The sequence below is a fragment of the Oncorhynchus masou genome, chromosome 12 (assembly GCF_036934945.1).
Source record: "Oncorhynchus masou masou isolate Uvic2021 chromosome 12, UVic_Omas_1.1, whole genome shotgun sequence".
NCBI lineage: Eukaryota > Metazoa > Chordata > Actinopteri > Salmoniformes > Salmonidae > Oncorhynchus > Oncorhynchus masou.
Genome location: NC_088223.1, coordinates 44,428,273 through 44,449,654, shown reverse-complemented (window position 1 = coordinate 44,449,654; position 21,382 = coordinate 44,428,273). Strand labels below are relative to the sequence as shown.

At 44.9% G+C, this 21,382-nt stretch overlaps 1 pseudogene; it reads right to left on the bottom strand.

Moving 5' to 3' along the window:
• Positions 1 to 825: 825 nt before the first annotated feature.
• On the bottom strand, positions 826 to 10,537 carry LOC135549337 (SH2 domain-containing adapter protein E-like; annotated as a pseudogene).
• Positions 10,538 to 21,382: the final 10,845 nt, after the last annotated feature.

The following is a 21,382-nucleotide window of genomic DNA, read 5'->3' as shown; positions in this document are numbered from 1 at the left end:
TAATGTAATAATCAAGGGATATTCAACCCCATAGGGGGACATTAGCCTAACCCATGGCACATTGCATTATGAATCGCTCAATAGTTCACAGTGCAGGTAGAACACATAGTCACACAATTGTCACAGTTCACATTACAGTAGATAAGACGAGGAAAATTGGGTTAAGGGAGGATATTTCTCCTCAATATAAAAAATACGGCTAACAGCAACGACTTAAATGTTTACTGTGAGTGTAGACATGAAGTAGTCTTTGTAAAGTGTTGTATAGTCAGTAACGTTAGTCTTTGTCCTATACAGCAGTTGTGGTTCTCCACAGTGATATGTCCAGTTAGTGCAGTGAGCCAGCACATCCACCAGAGGGTAATGGAGTCCCTTTACTGTTTTTCTTATCAAACAGTACAAGCTTGATCCCTTTCATGACAAATTATGATGAATGATCTTGTATTCTCTACACAGCTTTGAATTGAGAGTAGAATGTAGTCTGAATTTCTAACTGGCCGGGCTCTGACTAATTTGATAATTCATTTCTGCCCCGTTTGTACAGTCAAGGCATGGGTTGAGTTTCTCCCAAGCTCACATGCAAAACAGTAGCCTGGACATTTTGAATTAATTGCATATGACAGGTGAGGGAATGATAGTACAGCATGGGCAATTGCTCCTGGACCCAGGTCTCTGAACTTGTCTTCTTCTGTTTAACCAGGAGAAAATAAGACTGAAAAGAAACTGGTAATGATATGGAGTAAAATAATATGAAAGAGGGAGGGGCAAAAGAGTGAATGGATAATAGATGAAGAGATACGTTTAGAGTTTTTGTAGGTCGGCATTTCATTGGACATGTTCGTTAAGGATGATATCAGGCAGATACAGAGACATGGAGTTGTCGGGGTACACCGGAGTATGGTAGGGGGTGGAGTCAGTGAGGGCATGCAAGGGGTGTAGCAGGGTCATGTGCTCAGCCTCATTGAAAGGCAGCCGCTGAGTGAGGTAGAGGTGCACCCCCTCTGGAATGCTGGGTAACACACAGCTGCTCTGGTCCAGCGTGTAGCCATTCTCCTTAGTCTGGGCTACGATGATGTGAACACAGCCCTGGCTTGTCCCGAGACAGAAGGATTTAAAAAAGGTAGAGCGGTGAAAAATTATTAATCAAATAAAACTTTATCTGTCATATATGCCGAATACAACATGTTTAGACCTTAACCAACAGTGCAGTTCAAGAAAGACAATAACGAGGGTATATACAGGGGGTACCGGTACTGAGTCAATGTGCAGGGGTACAGGTTAGTAAAGGTAATTTATTCATGTAGGTAGGGGCGAAGTGACTATGCATAGATACATAGATAATAAACAGCGAGTAGCAGCAGTGTACAAAACCAATGGAGGTGGGGGGGGGGGGGGGGGTCAATGTAAATAGTCAGGTGGCCATTTGATTAATTGTTCTGCAGTCTTATGACTTGGGGGTAGAAGCTGTTGAGGAGCCTTTTGGTCCTAGACTCTGGTACCGCTTACCATGCGCCAGCAGAGAAAATAGTCTATGACTTGAGTGACTGGAGTATCTTACAATTTGGGGGATTTCCTCTGACATCGCCTAGTATATAGCTCCTGGATGGAAGGAAGCTTGGCCCCAGCACCTTATGGTCAGATGCCGAGCAGTTCTCATACCAGGTGGTGATGCAACCGCCGGTCAGGATGCTCTCGATGGTGCAGCTGTAGAACTTTCTGGGAGGATCTGGGGACCCATGCCAAATATTTTCAGTCTCCTGAGAGGGAAAAGGTGTTGTTGTGCCCTCTTGAAGACTGTCTTGGTATGTTTGGATCATGATAGTTCCTTGGTGATGTGGACACCAAGGAACTTGAAACTCTCGACCTGCTCCACTACAGCCCACGTAACTGTTAATGTGGGCCTGTTCGGCCTGCCTTTTCCTGTAGTCCACGATCAGCTCCTTTGTCTTGCTACCATTGTTGGAGAGGTTGTTCTCTGACCTCCTCCCTATAGGCTGTCTCATTGTTGTCGGTGATCAGGCCCACTGTTGTGCCGTCAGCAAACTTAATGATGGAGTTGGAGTTGTGTTTGGCCACGCAGCCGTGGGTAAACAGGGAGTACAGAAGGGGACTAAGTACACACCCCTGAGGGGCCCCAGTGTTGAGGATCAGCATGGCAGGGCGTGTTGTTGCCTACCCTTACCACCTGGGGACGGACTGTCAGGAAGTCCAGGATCCAGTTGCAGAGGGAGGTGTTTAGTCCCAGGGTCCATAGCTTTGTAAGGAGCTTTGTGGGCTCTATGGTATTGAACGCTGAGCTGTAGTCAACGAACAGCATTCTCACATACAGTGAGGCAAAAAAGTATTTAGTCAGCCACCAATTGTGCAATTTCTCCCAATAAAAAGATGAGAGAGGCCTGAAATTTTCATCATAGGTACACTTCAAGTATGACAGACAAAATGAGAAAAAAAATCCAGAAAATCACATTGTAGGATTTTTTATGAATTTATTTGCAAATTATGGTGGAAAACAAGTATTTGGTCACCTACAAACAAGCAAGATTTCTGGCTCTCACAGACCTGTAACTTCTTCTTTAACCTCTAGCGTCGAGCAGTCCCGTATCCGGGAGCGTAATCATAGCCTCAAGCTCATTAGCATAATGCAACGTTAACTATTCATGAAAATCGCAAATGAAATGAAATAAATATATTGGCTCACAAGCTTAGCCTTTTGTTAACAACACTGTCATCTCAAATTTTCAAAATATGCTTTTCAACCATATCTACACAAGCATTTGTGTAAGAGTATTGATAGCTAGCATAGCATTAAGCCTAGCATTCAGCAGGCAACATTTTCACAAAAACAAGAAAAGCATTCAAATAAAATCATTTACCTTTGAAGAACTTTGGATGTTTTCAATGAGGAGACTCTCAGTTAGATAGCAAATGTTCAGTCTTTCCAAAAAGATTATTTGTGTAGAAGAAATCGCTCCATTTTGTTCATCACGTTTGGCTAAGAAAAACCCCCGAATATTCAGTCATTAAAACGCCAAACTTTTTTCCAAATTAACTCCATAATATCGACAGAAACATGGCAAACGTTGTTTAGAATCAATCCTCAAGGTGTTTTTCACATATCTATTCGATGATAAATCATTCGTGGCAGTTGCCTTTCTCCTCTGAACCTAATGGAAAAGTGGACGCAGCTGGAGATTGCGCAATAATTTCGACGGAGGACACCAAGCGGACACCTGGTAAATGTAGTCTCTTATGGGCGTTTTTTTATCCAAACATTAAAAGAGCGCCCCCTATATCGAAGAAGTTATGAGGCTCCTCTGTCCTCCACTCGTTACCTGTATTAATGGCACCTGTTTGAACTTGTTATCAGTATAAAAGACACCTATCCACAACCTCAAACAGTCACACTCCAAACTCCACTATGGCCAAGACCAAAGAGCTGTCAAAGGACACCAGAAACAAAATTGTAGACCTGCACCAGGCTGGGAAGACTGAATCTGCAATAGGTAAGCAGCTTGGTTTGAAGAAATCAACTGTGGGAGCAATTATTAGGAAATGGAAGACATACAAGACCACTGATAATCTCCCTCGATCTGGGGCTCCACGCAAGATCTTACCCTGTGGGGTCAAAATGATCACAAGAACGGTGAGCAAAAATCCCAGAACCACACGGGGGGACCTAGTGAATGACCTGCAGAGAGCTGGGACCAAAGTAACAAAGCCTACCATCAGTAACACACTACACCGCCACGGACTCAAATCCTGCAGTGCCAGACGGGTCCCCCTGCTTAAGCCAGTACATGTTCAGGCCCGTCTGAAGTTTGCTAGAGAGCATTTGGATGATCCAGAAGAAGATTGGGAGAATGTCATATGGTCAGATGAAACCAAAATAGAACTTTTTGGTAAAAACTCAACTTGTCGTGTTTGGAGGACAAAAAAATGCTGAGTTGCATCCAAACACTATACCTACTGTGAAGCATGGGGGTGGAAACATCATGCTTTGGGACTGTTTTTCTGCAAAGGGACCAGGATGACTGATCCGTGTAAAGGAAAAAATGAATGGGGCCATGTATCGTGAGATTTTGAGTGAAAACCTCTTTCCATCAGCAAGGGCATTGAAGATGAAACGTGGCTGGGTCTTTCAGCATGACAATGATCCCAAACACACCGCCCGGGCAACGAAGGAGTGGCTTCGTAAGCAGCATTTCAAGGTCCTGGAGTGGCCTAGCCAGTCTCCAGATCTCAACCCCATAGAAAATATTTTTTAGGGAGTTGAAAGTCCGTGTTGCCCAGCAACAGCCCCAAAACATCACTGCTCTAGAGGAGATCTGCATGGAGGAATGGGCCAAAATACCAATGTGTGAAAACCTTGTGAAGACTTACAGAAAATGTTTGACCTCTGCCATTGCCAACAAAGGGTATATAACAAAGTATTGAGATAAACTTTTGTTATTGACCAAATATTTATTTTCCACCATAATTTGCAAATAAATTCATAAAAAATCCTACAATGTGATTTTCTGGATTTTTTTCCCGCATTTTGTCTGTCATAGTTGAAGTGTACCTATGATGAAAATTACAGGCCTCTCTCATCCTTTTAAGTGGGAGAACTTGCACAATTGGTTGCTGACTAAATACTTTTTTGCCCCACTGTAGATGTTCTTTTTGTCCAGGTGGGAAAGGGCAGTGTGGAGTGCGATTGAGATTGCGTCATCTGTGGATCTGTTGGGGCGGTATGCGAATTGGAGTGGGTCTAGGGTATCCGGGAGGATGCTGTTGATGTGAGCCATGACCAGTCTTTCAAAGCACTTCATGGCTACCGACGCGTGCTGCCGAGTGCTACGGGGCGGTAATCATTTAGGCAGGTTACCTTTGCTTCCTTGGGCACAGGGATAATGGTGGTCTACTTGAAACATGTAGGTATTACAGACTCGGTCAGGGAGAGGTTGAAAATATCAGTGAATACACTTGCCAGTTGGTCCGTGCATGCTTTGAGTACACGTCCTGATAATCCGTCTGGCCCCACGGCTTTGTGAATGTTGACCTGTTTAAAGGTCTTGCTCACACAGTCGTCCAGAATAGCTGGTGCTCTCATGCATGCTTCAGAGTTGCTTACCTCGAAGCGAACTTAAAAGACATTTAGCTCATCTGGTCACCGGGCAGCTCGCATCTGGGTTTCCTTTTGTAGTCCGTAATAGTTTTCAAGCCCAGCCACATCCGACGGGGGTCAGAGCCGGTATAGTAGGATTCAATCTTCATCCTGTATTTGCTTGTTTGGTGATTCATCTGAGGGCATAGCGGGATTATAAGCATAAGAAAGTGTCCTTTTACACTAAGGTTACATATTATGAATTGTGTGGAATAGCAAGCCAAATTAGCATAAAGAGGTTCTATGCAAGGCAATGTACTTTTCTTTTTCTTTTTTTCACATTATGTATGGTATCAGCTCTAAAGAGAATGAACAGGTGTACTAGTGATGAGTATACTCACCTGAGAGCAATGGAGTGTTTGCTGGTTCCTGATACACTGTTCCTCACCAGGAAACTGGTCTCTTTGCAGGACTGGAGCTGAGACTCTGCCTCCTGACGTGTTACACAGCCATGGTACCAGTTAGAGCAACCGAGGGATAGAGGCAAGGGGTCTGAAATTAGAGGACTGGAGGAGAGTCTCATGAGCACATGAAGCTAACAAAGTACAAAGGTCTTACAAAATAGTAGATGAAGTGGTTCACTAATATCAACAGAATATCTGAAAAACAAATGGTACGTTTGCAAGGAATAGGGGAGAGTGCGGTAAGTTGAGCCAAAGGGTTGGTTGAGCTCAATGACTGTATATATGAATGGACAAAGTCATCAATCAAGTGACACCATTCATTCCAATGTGAAGACTGAAATACAGCAAATTAATTTGGTTAAGATGGCGTCTCATGGAGACAACATGAGCAGTTTAAGCTACTACAAGAAGTAACGTTACAGGCTAGCTCAGTGCTGCCCCTTCTCATTGAGTAACTCAAGTTGAAGGCCGACCGGGGTACTGCAGGCTGCCATGAGCAACTAAATTATCCTTATTCAAACTTCTTCTGTGTGCATTTTTTAAATGAGTTTGAGTTTATTAGAGTTTATTTTTATTTTTACAGGGACAGTGCACATTAATCAACGTTTCAGTAAAAGTGCCGGTTTTAGCCAGCCGGCTAATTGTCAACCGCAGTCCCTGGGCAGGTTATTAAAAACAATTACAATATAGACAATAGCAACATAGAACAAGCAAGACATAGCAACATAGGACAAGCAAGACATAGCATACAGACAGAGCAACATAGGACAAGCAAGACATAGCATACAGACAGAGCAACATAGGACAAGCAAGACGTAGCATACAGACAGAGCAACATAGAACAAAAAGCAGCAAGACAAAATTCATAAAAGCAACAAAGTGTTTCCACACCTCACAAGCTACAGACAACAGACAACATGGAAAGCGGCAACACACAGCTAGGGACCATGTTCACAAATCTGATTGACCTTTAGCCATGTCTTCAAGCATTTTGTGACTGTGTGATATGTGGTGCAGTTATGTGTGTCTGATGGCAGTGTATTCCAGACATGTGAAGCTCTCACAGAGAATGCAGATTTACTAAAGGTGCTTTTCCTTAGGGGAACTATACAGTCACCTCTCATGGCAGACCTTGTGGATCTGCTGCCATATGTCTGGGTTTTCTGTTTAACAAAAATATTGAGTGGAGGGGGAGCCAGGCCATTAAGGATCTTGAATACAAGACATGCGTCGGTGTATTGCACAAGATTTTCCCAACTCAAGAGCTCATGCTTTCTAAGGGTGTGACAATGATGATGGCTATTGGGCTTCCTATCAAGCACTTTGAGAGCCGGTTTGTAGACAGACTGAATAGGTTTTAATGTTGTACAGCAAGCTTGGGCCCAACTAGTCAAGCAGTATGTTAAGTGGGGGAGTATCATAGAGTTGAAGTACAGTTTTGCTACCTCTGTAGTCAAACAATTTCGTATAAATCGGAAATTAGCTAGGTTGAATTTAGTTATTTGAATTACCTTTTTCACATGCTTTTTAAAAGAGAGGTTGTAATCAAGTATGATGCCAAGGTACTAAAAATCGGATACCACCTGGAGCTTCTCCCCTGACACATAGACATCTGGCTCAGTAGCATCTGTTGCCCTCTTTGTGAAGAACATGCAAACAGTTTTTTTCACATTGAGATGCAAACACGAGTCACTGAGCCACTTTGTAACCTGGACCATTACAGTAGTGAGTTCTTGTGCAGCTTGTTGTTTGCTCTTTGCATGCACATATATCACTGTATCATCTGCATACATTTGAACTTCAGACCCAGTACAGACAGAAGGCAGATCATTAATGTACAGGCTGAACAGGAGGGGCCCCAGTATTGACCCTTGTGGTACGCCCACATCATAGCTACGAGTGGGCGACAGCTCATTGCTCACTCTGACACACTGAGTTCTGCCTTCAAGGTATGAAATAGTCGGTTTAATGACATACATCTGGTTTATTAGAAGCAATTATTGGTACCATGATTGTCTTCAAAACATTTTTTAGAAGATTGACCACGAAGATTGCAATTTTTCCATTCACTATGTTTGGGGAATCCTGTTTTCTGGCAGCAATGCCTGCAGTACCTCGGCATTGCTTAACTTGTTGTGCAACCAGTTGTTTCTAGCAAAACATTACACAAAATGTTTCATGTGACCAAATATTTAGGAAGAGGTCATCATTTCATGTATTCATTTCCTTCTGTGAAGGAAGAAGCGACATGGAAAATATTAAGTAAGTCATCCCCAAAAATATTTTCACAAAGTAGAAAGAATTGTCTTATAAGTTTGATGATGCTTGTATCTAAATTTGTAAGTCGCTCTGGATAAGAGCGTCTGCCAAATGACTTAAATGTAAATGTAAATGTAAACCAAAATATATAGTTTTAAGATTGTTTTATACATCACTTGGGGCTACAATATCAAGTTTTAAACCTATAATTAAAGTGCATCATTGTAGCTGTGTGTGCTAATATAGTCAAAATGCCTTGGGGTAAGTTTAGCCAATGGCCACCATACCCCATACAAATTATGATTACATTTTGTTATGTTTATGCATAATACGTATAGCATTTTTGCAATGTGTCATGCATATGAACTGAAAACTGTTATCTCCCATTGAGGTTCATGAGAGAGGAGTCAAGGAAGTGAGAGAAGGGATGAAGTCGATTTGAGCAGCAATAAGGGATGACATTTCTTTTACTGAATGACACTGAAGAGATACATTGACAAAGAAGAAAATTGGCATGTACCTGTGCGAAAGAAAAACTATGATAGAGTAGCAGAGGCACAGAAGGTCTTATCGGATGACATGGAGTCTGAGCTTGCTAAAGATATCAAGAATCTAGCAGACCAGTTTCCTTAGTAGCCTCAAATGCAGAGAATTTGCCTATGAATTGGCACATCGAAACAACATCCCCGTCTCAGACAAATGGTCAAGAAATGGAAGGGTAAGTGATATTGAACGGAGAGATTATGTCTGAGGCATACATTAAAGTTATACAATATACCGCAACCCCATTCCATTAATTAAACTTTAATATCGCAGCACTATCACTCACTGTCACAGGACACCATCACCCACTTATCCCAAGGCAGCTCAATTTACCTTGCCCCTATGCTCAACTTACCCCGGGGCAAGTTGTGCCAAGAGACCACTTTTTTTGGACAAGCTATGTTTTCCTAACTGTTATGTTTACATTAATTCTGATTATTTCCAGGGATACACAACATCTTGAAATACAGTACCAGTCAAAAGTTTGGACACATCTACTCATTCAAGGGTTTTTCTTTATTTTTACTATTTTATACATCGTAGAATAATAGTGAAGACATCAAAACTATGAAATAACACATATGGAATCATGCAGTAACCAAAAAACAAATCAAAATATTTGTTGTATTTGAGATTCTTCAGTAGCCACCCTTTGTCTTGATGACAGCTTTGCACACTCTTGGCACACCTCAGGACTGATGTTGGGCGTGTAGGAAAGGGAGAGCGAGAGGGTGGGAGAGGATTTCAGGATCTTCTTGTTCAGTAGGTCATGTCTCTTGTCTAGACTATAGTACCAGGCAGAGCCTTGAAAATCTGTTCCTTCTTCCACTCCCAGGGCAGCTTGTTCTCACCAGGGGGCCCGGGGGTCTAACTGTGGCCTGGTGACCAGCGTCTTCATGCTCCCTTCGTCATGAAGACTGTGGCCATGCTCCCTTCTGGCCATGCTCCCTTCTGGCCATGCTCCCTTCGTCGCCCTCATAAGACACATTGTAGATCTTCAGTAGGTCCTTGGAACCTCTCCGTCTGATCTCTGTGAAAAAAAGCAGTGACTCCTGTTAAGGCTTCTGCCTGCTTCGATGGTGCCTAGCCAAACTCCCTTAAAAGACCTTCACTTGGCCTCCCAGGTGGCACAGTGGTAGAAGGCTCTGCATCACAGTGCTAGTTGTGCCACCAGAGATTCTGGGTTCAAGCCCAGGCTCTGTCACAGCCGGCTGCGAACGGGAGGCCCATGGGGCTGTGCACAATTGTCCCAACGTCGCCCGGGTTAGGGAGGGTTTGGCTAGCAGGGATATCCTTGTCTCATCGCGCACTAGCGACTCCTGTGGCGGGCTGGGTGCAGTGCGCGCTGACCAGGTCGCCAGGTGTACGGTGTTTCCTCTGACACATTGGTGCGGCTGGCTTCTGGGTTGGATGTGCATTGTGTCAAGAAGCAGTGCGGCTTGGTTGGGTTGTGTTTCGGAGGACGCATGGCTCTCGACCTTTGGCTTTCCCGAGTTTGTACGGGAGTTGCAGTGATGAGACAAGACTGTAACTACTAGCAATTGGATACCACAAAGGGGTAAAATAAAAGACCTTCACTTAAAAAAATTGAAAAAGCAGCAATAGTACTGTTTGTCCATCTTAAGACATCGTAGCCAGTATATACTTAGTCAGAAGGTAGCCTAGTGGTAGCCTGTAAAAATCTGTCATTCTGCCCCTGAACAAGGCAGTTAACCCACTGTTCCTAGGCTGTCATTATAAATAAGAATTTGTTCTTAACTGACCTAGTTAAATAAAAGTTCAGAATAAAAAAAAATAAGGGGTCATTCTGGTAACTTCTGCTCCGAACTTTGGGTTGACTCGAGAAAAAATGTTTTGTGCACCAACAACCGAAAAAAAACATCGCCTGAGACCAAAACGAACAAAAACGTCATAATATATGCATAAACTGTTCCCAGCTGTTTCAGATAGGAAGCATGTGGGAATACACCAGAATGATAGATGGCAGAGTGCCTCTGACCAGAATATTGGCCACCATTTTTTGTTAATTGTCAGACGATTCTACATGTTGAATCAGTCCAAAGAGACACCCTTTACCGGCACCCAGCAGATGGTGGATGCAACACACTGCAGCGATGTGTCTGACCCACCATTTCAGGCAACAGTTATAGCTACCATTCCCAGACAACTGATCATAGGCCTGCATAGTCCTCAAGAATGGTCACCTGAAGTAAAGGAGCATAGCAAAATGAATAGGCATGATGATTACTACAAGATTCTGGGCTGGTTTCCTGGACACAGATTAAGCCTAGTCCTAGATTTAAAAACGATTTCAATGGAGATTCTCGATTGGGCATGCTTTTAAGTCCAAGACTAGTCTTAATCTGTGCCCACAAAGTAGAAGTATGATTCACTAGAGGGAAAGAAAGAAGTGAGATGGCATGGGGTTTTTGGTGACCATACCCAATATATTACCTAATTTTCCTTGCTTCCAAAGAGATGTTGTTTAAAATATATAATCAGTGATACAAAGAGTGTCACGCCCTGGTCTTAGTATTTTGTGTTTTCTTCATTTATTTGGTCAGGCCAGGGTGTGGCATGGGTTTTTGTATGTGGTGTGTTTTGTATTGGGTTTTTTTCACATGTATTGAGATGGTAGTTTAGTGGGGTGTTCTAGGTGAATCTATGGCTGTCTGAAGTGGTTCGCAATCAGAGGCAGGTGTTTATCGTTGTCTCTGATTGGGAACCATATTTAGGCAGCCATATTCTTTGAGTGTTTCGTGGGTGATTGTCCTTATGTCCTTTTGTTCCTGTTCTGTGTTAGTTTATACCAGTATAGGCTGTTTCGGTTTTCGTTACGTTTGTTGTTTTTTGTATTTTGATTCGTGTTTACTTTTGTTTATTAAACATGGATCGCAATCTTACACGCCGCATTTTAGTCCGACTCTCCTTCGCACAAAGAAAACCTTAACAGAATCACCCACCACAACAGGACCAAGCGGCGTGACAACAGGCAGCGGCAGCAGGAGATACATAATAAGGATTTCTGGACTTGGGAGGAAATCCTAGATGGAGAAGGACCCTGGGCACAGCCTGGAGAATATCGCCGCCCCAAGGAAGAACTGGAGGCGGTGAAAGCAGAGAGGCGTTGGTATGAGGAGGCAGCACGGCGACACGGATGGAAGCCCGAGAGTCAGCCCCAAAAATGTCTTGGGGGGGGGGGGGGGCTCACAGGGAGTATGGCAATGCTAGGTAGGAGACCTACGCCAACTTCCTGTGGTTACCGGGGGGCTAGAGAGACCGGGCTGGCACCGTGTTATGCTATGGTGCGCACGGTGTCCCCAGTGCGGGTGCATAGCCCGGTGCGGTATATTCCAGCTCCGCGTATCGGCCGGGCTAGAGTGAGCGTCGAGCCAAATGCCATGAAGCCGGCTCTACGCATCAGGTCCCCCTGTGCGTCTGCTTGGGCCGGCTTACATGGCTCCAGCCTTGCGCACGGTGTCTCCGGTTCGCCTGCATAGCCCAGTGCGGGCTATTCCACCTCGCCGCACTGGCAGAGCGACCGGGAGTATTCAACCAGGTAAGTTTTGTCAGGCTCGGTACTCAAGAGCTCCAGTGCGCCTGCACGGTCCGGTCTACCCAGTACCACCTCCACGCACCAGCCCTCCGGTGGCAGCTCCCCGTACCAGGCTTCCTGTGCGTGTCCTTGGCCCAGTACCACCAGTGCCAGCACTACGCATCAGGCCTACAGTGCGCCTCGCCTCTCCAGCGCTGCCAGAGCCTTCCTCCTCTCCTGTGCTGCCGGAGCCTCCCACCTGTTTAGCGCTGCCAGAGCCTTCCTCATCTACAGCGCTGCTGGAGTCTCCTGCCTGTTCAGCGCAGCCAGAGCTGCCAGTCTGCTTGGAGCAGCCAGAGCTGCCAGTCTGCATGGAGCAGCCAGAGCTGCCAGTCTGCATGGAGCAGCCAGAGCTGCCAGTCTGCATGGAGCAGCCAGAGCTGCCAGTCTGCAAGGAGCAGCCAGAGCTGCCAGTCTGCAAGGAGCTGCCAGTCTGCAAGGAGTTGCCAGTCTGCAAGGAGCTGCCAGAGCTGCCAGTCTGCATGGAGCAGCCAGAGCTGCCAGTCTGCAAGAAGCCGCCAGAGCTTTCAGTCTGCAAGAAGCCGCCAGAGCTGTCATTCTGCAAGAAGCCGCCAGAGCCGCCAGTTAGCATGGAGCAGCCAGAGCCGCCAGTTAGCATGGAGCAGCCAGAGCTGCCAGTCAGCATGGAGCAGCCAGAGCCGTCAGTCTGCCAGGATCCGCCAGTCAGCCAGACTCTTCCAGATCCGCCAGTCAGCCAGACTCTTCCAGGTCAGCCAGACTCTGCCAGAGCCAACTACCTGCCTGAGCTGCCCCTCAGTCCCGAGCTGCCCCTCAGTCCCGAGCTGCCCCTCAGTCCAGTGGGGTCCTGGGTGAGGACTACTAGGCCAAGGTCGGCGGTGAGGGTCGCCTATCTAAGGACGAGAGGAAAATGGACTAAGACTTTGATAGAGTGGGGTCCATGTCCCGTGCCGGAGCCGCCACCGTGGACAGACGCCCAACCGGATCCTCCCCTATGGGTTTTGGTGTGCGGCCGGGAGTACGCACCTTGGGGGGGGGGTTCTGTCATGCCCTGGTCTTAGTATTTTGTGTTTTCTTCATTTATTTGGTCAGGCCAGGGTGTGGCATGGGATTTTGTATGTGGTGTGTTTTGTATTGGGGTTTTTTCACATGTATTGGGATGGTAGTTTAGTGGGGTGTTCTAGGTGAATCTATGGCTGTCTGAAGTGGTTCTCAATCAGAGGCAGGTGTTTATCGTTGTCTCTGATTGGGAACCATATTTAGGCAGCCATATTCTTTGAGTGTTTCGTGGGTGATTGTCCTTATGTTCTGTTAGTTTATACAGTATAGGCTGTTTCGGTTTTCGTTACGTTTGTTGTTTTTTGTATTTTGATTCGTGTTTACTTTTGTTTATTAAACATGGATCGCAATCTACACGCCGCATTTTGGTCCGACTCTCCTTCGCACAAAGAAAACCGTATCAAAGAGAGTATGGGTGATGTTTTTATTTAAACTATAAATCTGTTAACATGTCTGTATGCCCACCATCTCTCCTAAGCTAGTAAAACTGACTATCCTACCGATCCTCGACTTTGGCGATGTCATCTACAAAATAGCTTCCAATACTCTACTCAGCAAATTGGATGTAGTCTATCACAGTGCCATCCATTTTGTTACCAAAGCGCCTTATACCACCCACCACTGCGACCTGTATGCTCTAGTCGGCTGGCCCTCGCTACATATTCGTCGCCAGATCCACTGGCTCCAGGTCAATGCTAGGTAAAGCTCTGCCTTATCTCAGCTCACTGGTCATGATAACAACACCCACCCGTAGCACGCACTCCAGCAGGTATATCTCACTGGTCATCCCCAAAGCCAACACCTACTTTGGCCGCCTTTCCTTCCAGTTCTCTGCTGCCAGTGACTGGAACGAATTGCAAAAATCACTGAAGCTGGAGACTTACATTTCCCTCACTAACTTTAAACATCAGCTATCTGAGCAGCTAAACGATCGCTGCAGCTGTACATAGTCCATCTGTAAATTGCCCACCCAATCTCCCTACATCATCCCCCAAAACGTTTTTATTTACTTTGCTGCTTTTTTGCACACCAGTATCACTACTTACACACCATCATCTGCTCATCTATCACTCCAGTGTTAATTTGCGAAATTGTTATTAGTTTGCTACTATGGCCTATTTATTGCCATACCTCCTCATGCTATTTGCACACACTGTATATAGACTTTCTTTTTTAAAATTGTGTTATTGACTGTAAGCTTGTTTATTCCATGTGTAACTGTTGTTGTTTCTGTCGCACTTCTTTGCTTTATCTTGGCCAGGTCACAGTTGTAATTGAGAACTTGTTCTCAACCAGCTTACCTGGTTAAATAAACATGAAATAAAAAAATAAAAAATAAAATAAATGAGCTCAACTCTGGTGGTATAAAAGCCCAGTTAAGTTCTGCACTGCGAGGGTCAGACCTGTTGAATGAGCAAATCTTCATCTATGGGCGCATCTGTAGTTTTAAAGATAAAAATGAATATGCAGATATTTTAACCTGCTCACTCAAACTGAATTATACTTTACTTAAGGAGCATTATTACAATGCAGCAGATGGGAGTGGATATCTAGCATGGAGACTGAAATTTGTTACAAGGGAAGCATCAGAGGAACGACAGAAGACCATGCGTCAGTCACTGACATGTAAGTGATTTTCATTGTAGTTACTCTCATTCATGACACATGACCAGAGAATAATTGTATGTAAACATCTGTATAAGCAAGTGTTTCTTAGTCTCTTACTCTTTTAGTATTTCTTAGTATTAATTTTGTTTCTGAGTCAAATAAATCCTACTTTTCATCTGGTGACATAACTGCATGCATGGCCATCCATGCTAATAGAGACCCCCGATAGAGACCCCTTCAGAGAGGAAAACTGTCCAACAACAGAAATCCTGTGTTGTGAGGCCATTCGATGATGCATACAGCTGATGAAGCAATTGTAAAGGAGAATATGAAGCAGACGTTCGCCTATCGCCAAAAGATGGTTCATGACTCAGTGAAGTCCTCTGAAATATTCACAGCGTTTCCAAGACTCCAAGACATTGCAGGAATGGTATGTGGCTCTTCGACTGCCTTGCCTTGAAACTGTCAGGATGATTGTTTTATTTTCTACAACAGTCTGATTAGGACTGTGATATATTACATGACGATAGTGCTACACCATAATGTTTACTGTTGGGTCTTGACTTATTCCATCTTGTCTGCAGATTGAGCGAGATTTTAGTCTGATGTTTGGTGATGCAACCTATGCAAAGCTCCTGGAGAAGTGGCCTACTCTCTACAAGCAGAAAGTCATTGACCAAAACCGTGGCCTCACACAGACAGGCAACCTGCAAGACCTGGTTCAAAATGCTGAATCCGCAACAGAAGTGGAAAATGGTATGCTGGAATAAAAGTATTATACTAATGGAAGGGAGCATTGTTTTTGAACGCAAAATGGAATGATGTAACTTTCAGTGAAAATGTATACTTTCAGGATGGGACAGAGACATGTCCTCCATTTTGGTCCTTGTCCACCTTCTCCCACCGTCACCTCATGGCCGCCAGAGACCAGGAAAAATCTCAGCCAGACACCCCAGTGATCACATTGGTGAGGTTACAGTTGACTGTTCTGTCCCCATTCCTAATCCTAATAACTGCTTTTAATAATATGGACAAATCATGGTAAGATCATGTGTAGCTGTAATTTACATTTTCACAAACTGTTTGCAAACAGTGATTTATTTTAATAGCACACTAATGAATTTATTGTGTCACAGACTGGGACCAGCATCCAGAGGCATCTGGAGAGCGTCATGGAAAGCCTTAAACCCGATCTGCTTGCTGTGGGGACCCAGAGGAGTGGGATTCACAAGTACTTCATTGTGATTGACAAACATGCAATACCTTGTAAGTCACCAGACTCTCTTGCCTGTTTTGATCATTTTGTCTTTGGTACCTCGTACAACCAGGATCTGGAAAATGTGTAAAACTTCTTGCAAACCACAATTTATGAAATTGATGTTGATACCACTAAGGTTAATCCTAGGGTTGCAGAGTTGAGGTCTTCGATGCTGCATAGAGTTACTAAAATGTTTGAAGTTGCAAAGTGTTAAAACACAGCATAGGAAATAACCTTTTTCATTTCACACAACGTTTTCATATCATTCATCTAAAATGTTGTCTTTTGCTTGCAAAAGCCCCCAGGGTAATGCTAATTCTTGACAAAACACTTGAAGTTGGTCCACGGACTTTGTCCAGGAAAGACACTTCATCTTAAAAATGCGGTCAGGCTGGTTGTTCACAAGTTTATGGCACTTTTTCTGGGTTCAGAAAGCATCTTTATGAAGCACATGAACCTAGTTCTGATCATGGTGAAGGCCCCTCTACAGCTGAATATGTAGCAGGAAGTCATTTTGATGACTTGCCATCAACAAGTTCCCCTTCTGACTCAGTCCTTGTCAATAACAGTCTTGTAGACAGATGAGCTGCAACCATAGCTGAACTTAAAGTGGCAGGTGTTGGTGAAACAACCATTAACTCTTTGGTCATTTCCATGGAAATGATGATATTCATTTTCAAGCTAAAGAAGCTGTGAAGAAATGTCTGTTTATACAGGAGCCTATTAAAAGTGACATTGAGTGTAAAATTAATGTGTTTTGAAAAAATAAATCCTTTTGGTGTATTAAATTCTGAAAGTAAGAGAAGGCAGTATTTTACAGAAAAGTGGGGAAGGGTAGACCCAGTTGAGTACGTTCTTGGTACAAGATTTGATTCACAACGCAATCGGACTACTAGAGGCTATGATCAAATTGTTGTCACTGATACATTTTTTTACATCCCAATTTTGAAAACATTACAGTTTATTTACAAACACCCTAATATAAAGGAGATGATCCAGACTGATTCCAGTTCAAGAAGACTTTATGACTGACGTGATGGAGATCTGTTCACGAGCCATGCTCTGTTTTCAAAACAGAAGCATGCAATTCAGATACAGCTTTTTTTTTCTATGACGATTTTGAAACTGCAAATCCTCTTGGATCAAAACGGGGAATACATAAATTAGGAGCAATCTATTTCACCTTACGGAATTTTTCTCCAAAGTTCAACTCCTTTCTGCTTAATATTTGTTGCTTTATTTCATGCCCAAGACGTTAAAACATGGCTTTTCGAAAATACTTGATCCAATTGTGTAGGATATTAAATTACTTGAGAGGGATAGAATTATGGTCCCCTTGTATGATAGACCAGTGTTTGGAACTATTGTCCAAGTTACAGGTGACAACCTTCATCTACACTGTTTATTTGGTTTTGTTGAATCATTCAGTACCAGATATTGTTACTGCTTTCGTCTTGCTTAGAAAGAGGACGTTCAGACTGAATTTGATGAAGATTCACCTAAGATAGTTATGCGAACTCGAGCACCTCATGCAGAACACTGCCAAAAAAAGGAGACAAATCGCAGTCTTCCATTTGTGATGGGTGATAAACGTTCTTACATTCTAAACTCCTTGCAGTACTTCAATACTGTCGATATTATGTGTGATATCTTGGAGGGAGTGGCACAATATGAAATGAAACTGTTAATACTGCACTTGATAGACAAGTACACAACATGAAATGAAATAGACAGGAGAATAAAGAGCTTTAACTATGGTTACATAGAGCAAAACAACAAACATCCTAGAGTGAAGTTAGGAGAGGACTCTAATGACTTGGGGTTAAATGCTATCCAGTCCTGGTGTTTACTTCACAATCTACCACTTATCTTCGGAGACTTAGTTTGTCCAAATGATCTACACTGGTATTCACTGTTGCTTCAGATAGTACACATTGTATTTTCTCCAATGATATCAAAGGGTATTACAATTTTTTTGAGACACTTAATCGCAGAACACCACAGGTTATTCAAGCAATTGTTTCCAAAAAAGAGGCTGCTATCGAAGCATCATTTTATGGTGCATTACCCCACATGTATGCTTAAAATTGGACCTGTTTTGCATAGCTGGTGCATGCGCTATGAAGCAAAGCATAATTTATTTAAAAAACAATTAAAAAGCTTCAATAATGTAACTAAAACATTGGCAAGAAAACACCAAAGTCAAAAAGCATACAGTTGGCAGACATTTGACATCAACAGAGTCATGGTCAGTCGGGCCGTGAGAAGGTGTCCGTCCTTGTCTCGTGCCTCTCGGGGAAAGCCCCGGAGTGGGCCAACGCCATGTGGGGAGAAGGAGATGCGGCGCTGGACCATTTCGAGGATTTCACCCGCCCGAGGGTAGAGCGGCGGGTGAACGCCTTTTCCATCTGAGGCAGGGGACGAGGACTGCCCAGGAGTTCGCAATGGACTTTAGGACCCTGGCCGCCTGTGCGGGATGGAATGACAGGGCCCTGATCGACCACTATCGCTGCAGTTTGTGCAAGGACGTTGAGAGTTGGCCTGCGGGGACACCACCCTCACCTTCGACCAGCTGGTGGACCTGTCCATTCGGCTGGATAACCTGCAGGCTACCCGCAGACGTCCAGAGCGGGGTCTGTCAGTTCCATCCCCCAGCACCACCGCTCCGATGCCCATGAAGTTGGAAGGTGCTGTGCTCAGGGAGACCGTAGGAGTTTCCATCTCGTGCACCATCTGTGGCCACAGAGGTCACACTGCTAGTCGGTGCCGGGTTGGTCCCTCTGGGGATCGAGGTAGCAGGCAGGGCACTCTGGCATCACCCCAGGTGAGAACCATTCTCACCCAGAGCCCTCTGTTGCACACATGCTTTTGTTTGTTACTTTTCCTGAGTTTTCCCAGCATAAGGCGCTCGTCGATACAGGCGCAGCTGGGAATTTTATAGACCGATCATTTGCCTGTAGTTTAGGGATCCCCATCGTTCCAGTGGCTATGCCCTTCCCAGTTCACGCCTTAGACAGTCGACCATTAGGATCAGGGTTGATTAGGGAGGCCCCCGCTCCTCTGGGTATAGTGACGCAGGGGGGTCACAAGGAGAGAATCAGACTCTTCCTCATTGACTCTCCTACATTACCCGTGGTGCTAGGCCTACCCTGGTTAGCTTGTCATGACCCCACTGTTCCATGGCAACGGAGGGCCCTCACGGGGTGGTCACGAGAGTTCTTGGGGAGGTGTTTAGGGGTTTCCGTGGGTGCTACTACGGTGGAAAGTCCAGACCAGGTCTCCACCGTGCACATTCCCCCCAAATATGCCGATTTGGCTCTCCCCTTCTCCAAAAAGAAGGCGACTCAATTACCACCCCATCGACCGTGGCATTGTGCGATAAATCTTCTGATAGACACCGCACTTCCCAGGAGTCACATGTATCCCCTGTCATAGGCGGAGACGGCGGCTATGGAAGCATATGTCTCCGAATCCCTGCATCAGGGGTACATTCGGTCCTCCACTTCACCTGCCTGCGCCTGTGTATTGACTATCGAGGCCTTAATCAGATCACTGTGAGGTACAGTTACCTGCTACCTCTGATCGCCACAACGATTGAGTCAATGCACGGGGCGCGCTTCTTCACCAAACTAGATCTCAGGAGCGCATACAACCTGGAGCGTATCTGGGAGGGAGACGAGTGGAAGACGGCGTTCAGTACTACCTCAGGGCATTATGAGTTCCTCGTCATGCCGTACATGCCGGAGCATGACCTGCATGTCAAGGCCTGTTCTTTCAACAGTCCGTCTCCTTCCTAGGGTACCGCATTTCCACCTCAGGGGTGATGGAGAGTGACCGCATTTCAGCCGTGCGTAATTGGCCAACTCCCACCACCGCAAAGGAGGTGCAGCGGTTTGTAGGGTTTGCCAATTACTTCCGGAGGGTTATCTGGGGTTTTGGTCAAGTGCAGCTCCCATTACCTCACTGCTGAACGGGGGACCGGTACGTTTGCAGTGGTCGGCTGAGGCGGACAGGGCTTTTGGTCACCTGAGGGCTCTGTTAACTCGGCTCCCGTGCTGGACCATCCGGATCCCTCTTTGGCATTCGTAGTGGAGGTGGACGCGTCCAAGGCTGGGATAGGAGCTGTGCACTCTCAGCGCTTGGGTACGCCACCGAAGATCCTCCCCTGTGCTTTCTTATCGAGGAAGCTCAGACCGGCGGAGCGAAACTATGACGTGGGAGATCGGGAGCTGTTGGCTGTCGTCAAGGCTTTGAAGGTGTGGAGACATTGGCTTGAAGGGGCTAAACACCCTTTTCTCATCTGGACTGACCACCGCAATCTGGAGTACATCCAGGCGGCGAGGAGACTGAACCCTCGCCAGGCAAGGTGGGCCATGTTTTTCACCCGTTTTGTTTTCACCCTTTCTTACAGACCAGGTTCTCAAAATGTGAAGGCAAATGCACTGTCCAGGCTGTATGACACAGAGGAGTGGCCCATGGATCCCACCCCCATACTCCCGGCCTCCTGCCTGGTCGTGTGGGAGCTGGACGCGGACATTGAGCAGGCGTTACGTGCATTGTCCGCTCCCCTCCAGTGTCCAGCTGGGTGTCTGCACATTGCGTCTGCTGTTCATAACCGGCTGATGTATTGGGCCCACACGTCACCCTCCTCTGGTTATCCAGGCATCGGTCAGACGGTGCGCTGTCTGAGTGTGAAGTACTGCACGCCCAATTTTTCAGTTTTTGATTTGTTAAAAAAGTTTGAAATATCCAATAAATGTCGTTCCACTTCATGATTGTGTCCCACTTGTGTCCCACTTGTTGTTGATTCTTCACAAAAAATACAGTTTTATATCTTTATGTTTGAAGCCTGAAAGGTGGCAAAAGGTCACAAAGTTCAAGGGGGCCGAATACTTTCGCAAGCCACTGTATATGGTCCATAATGTCTATAAACATCATTATATGCATATATATTTCTATTTCTGCCTTTGATATAGTATTATTTAGACATTTCTTAATTCCTTTATTTTTATTTGTTGGATCTGCGTGTATTGTTTTGTATTGTTAGGCATTACTGCACTGTTAGAGCAAGGAACATAAGCATTTCGCTCCACCCGCGATAATATCTGCAAAATATGTGTACGCGACCAATACAATTTTATTTGATGGAAGAGCATATAACGCGTATGTCTAGCAACCCAAAGGTTGCGTGTTCGAATCTCATTACGGACAACTTTATCATTTTAGCTAACTTTACAACTACTTACTATTTTTTAGCTAATTTGCAACTATTTGGCATGTTAGCTAACCCTTCCCCTGACCTTAACCTAACTCCTAACCCTAAACTTAATCCCTATCCCAACCCCTAGCCACCTAGCTAATGTTAGCCACAACAAATTGGAATCTGTGACATGTCCACGTATTGCAAATTTGTAACATGTTATACGAATTGCAATTCGTTACATGTCATTATTGGCGTGTATTCATGGATGCCAATGGAAGCCAGAGTTCCCCAGAAAATTTACAACAACAAAAAAATACAGATGTATCTT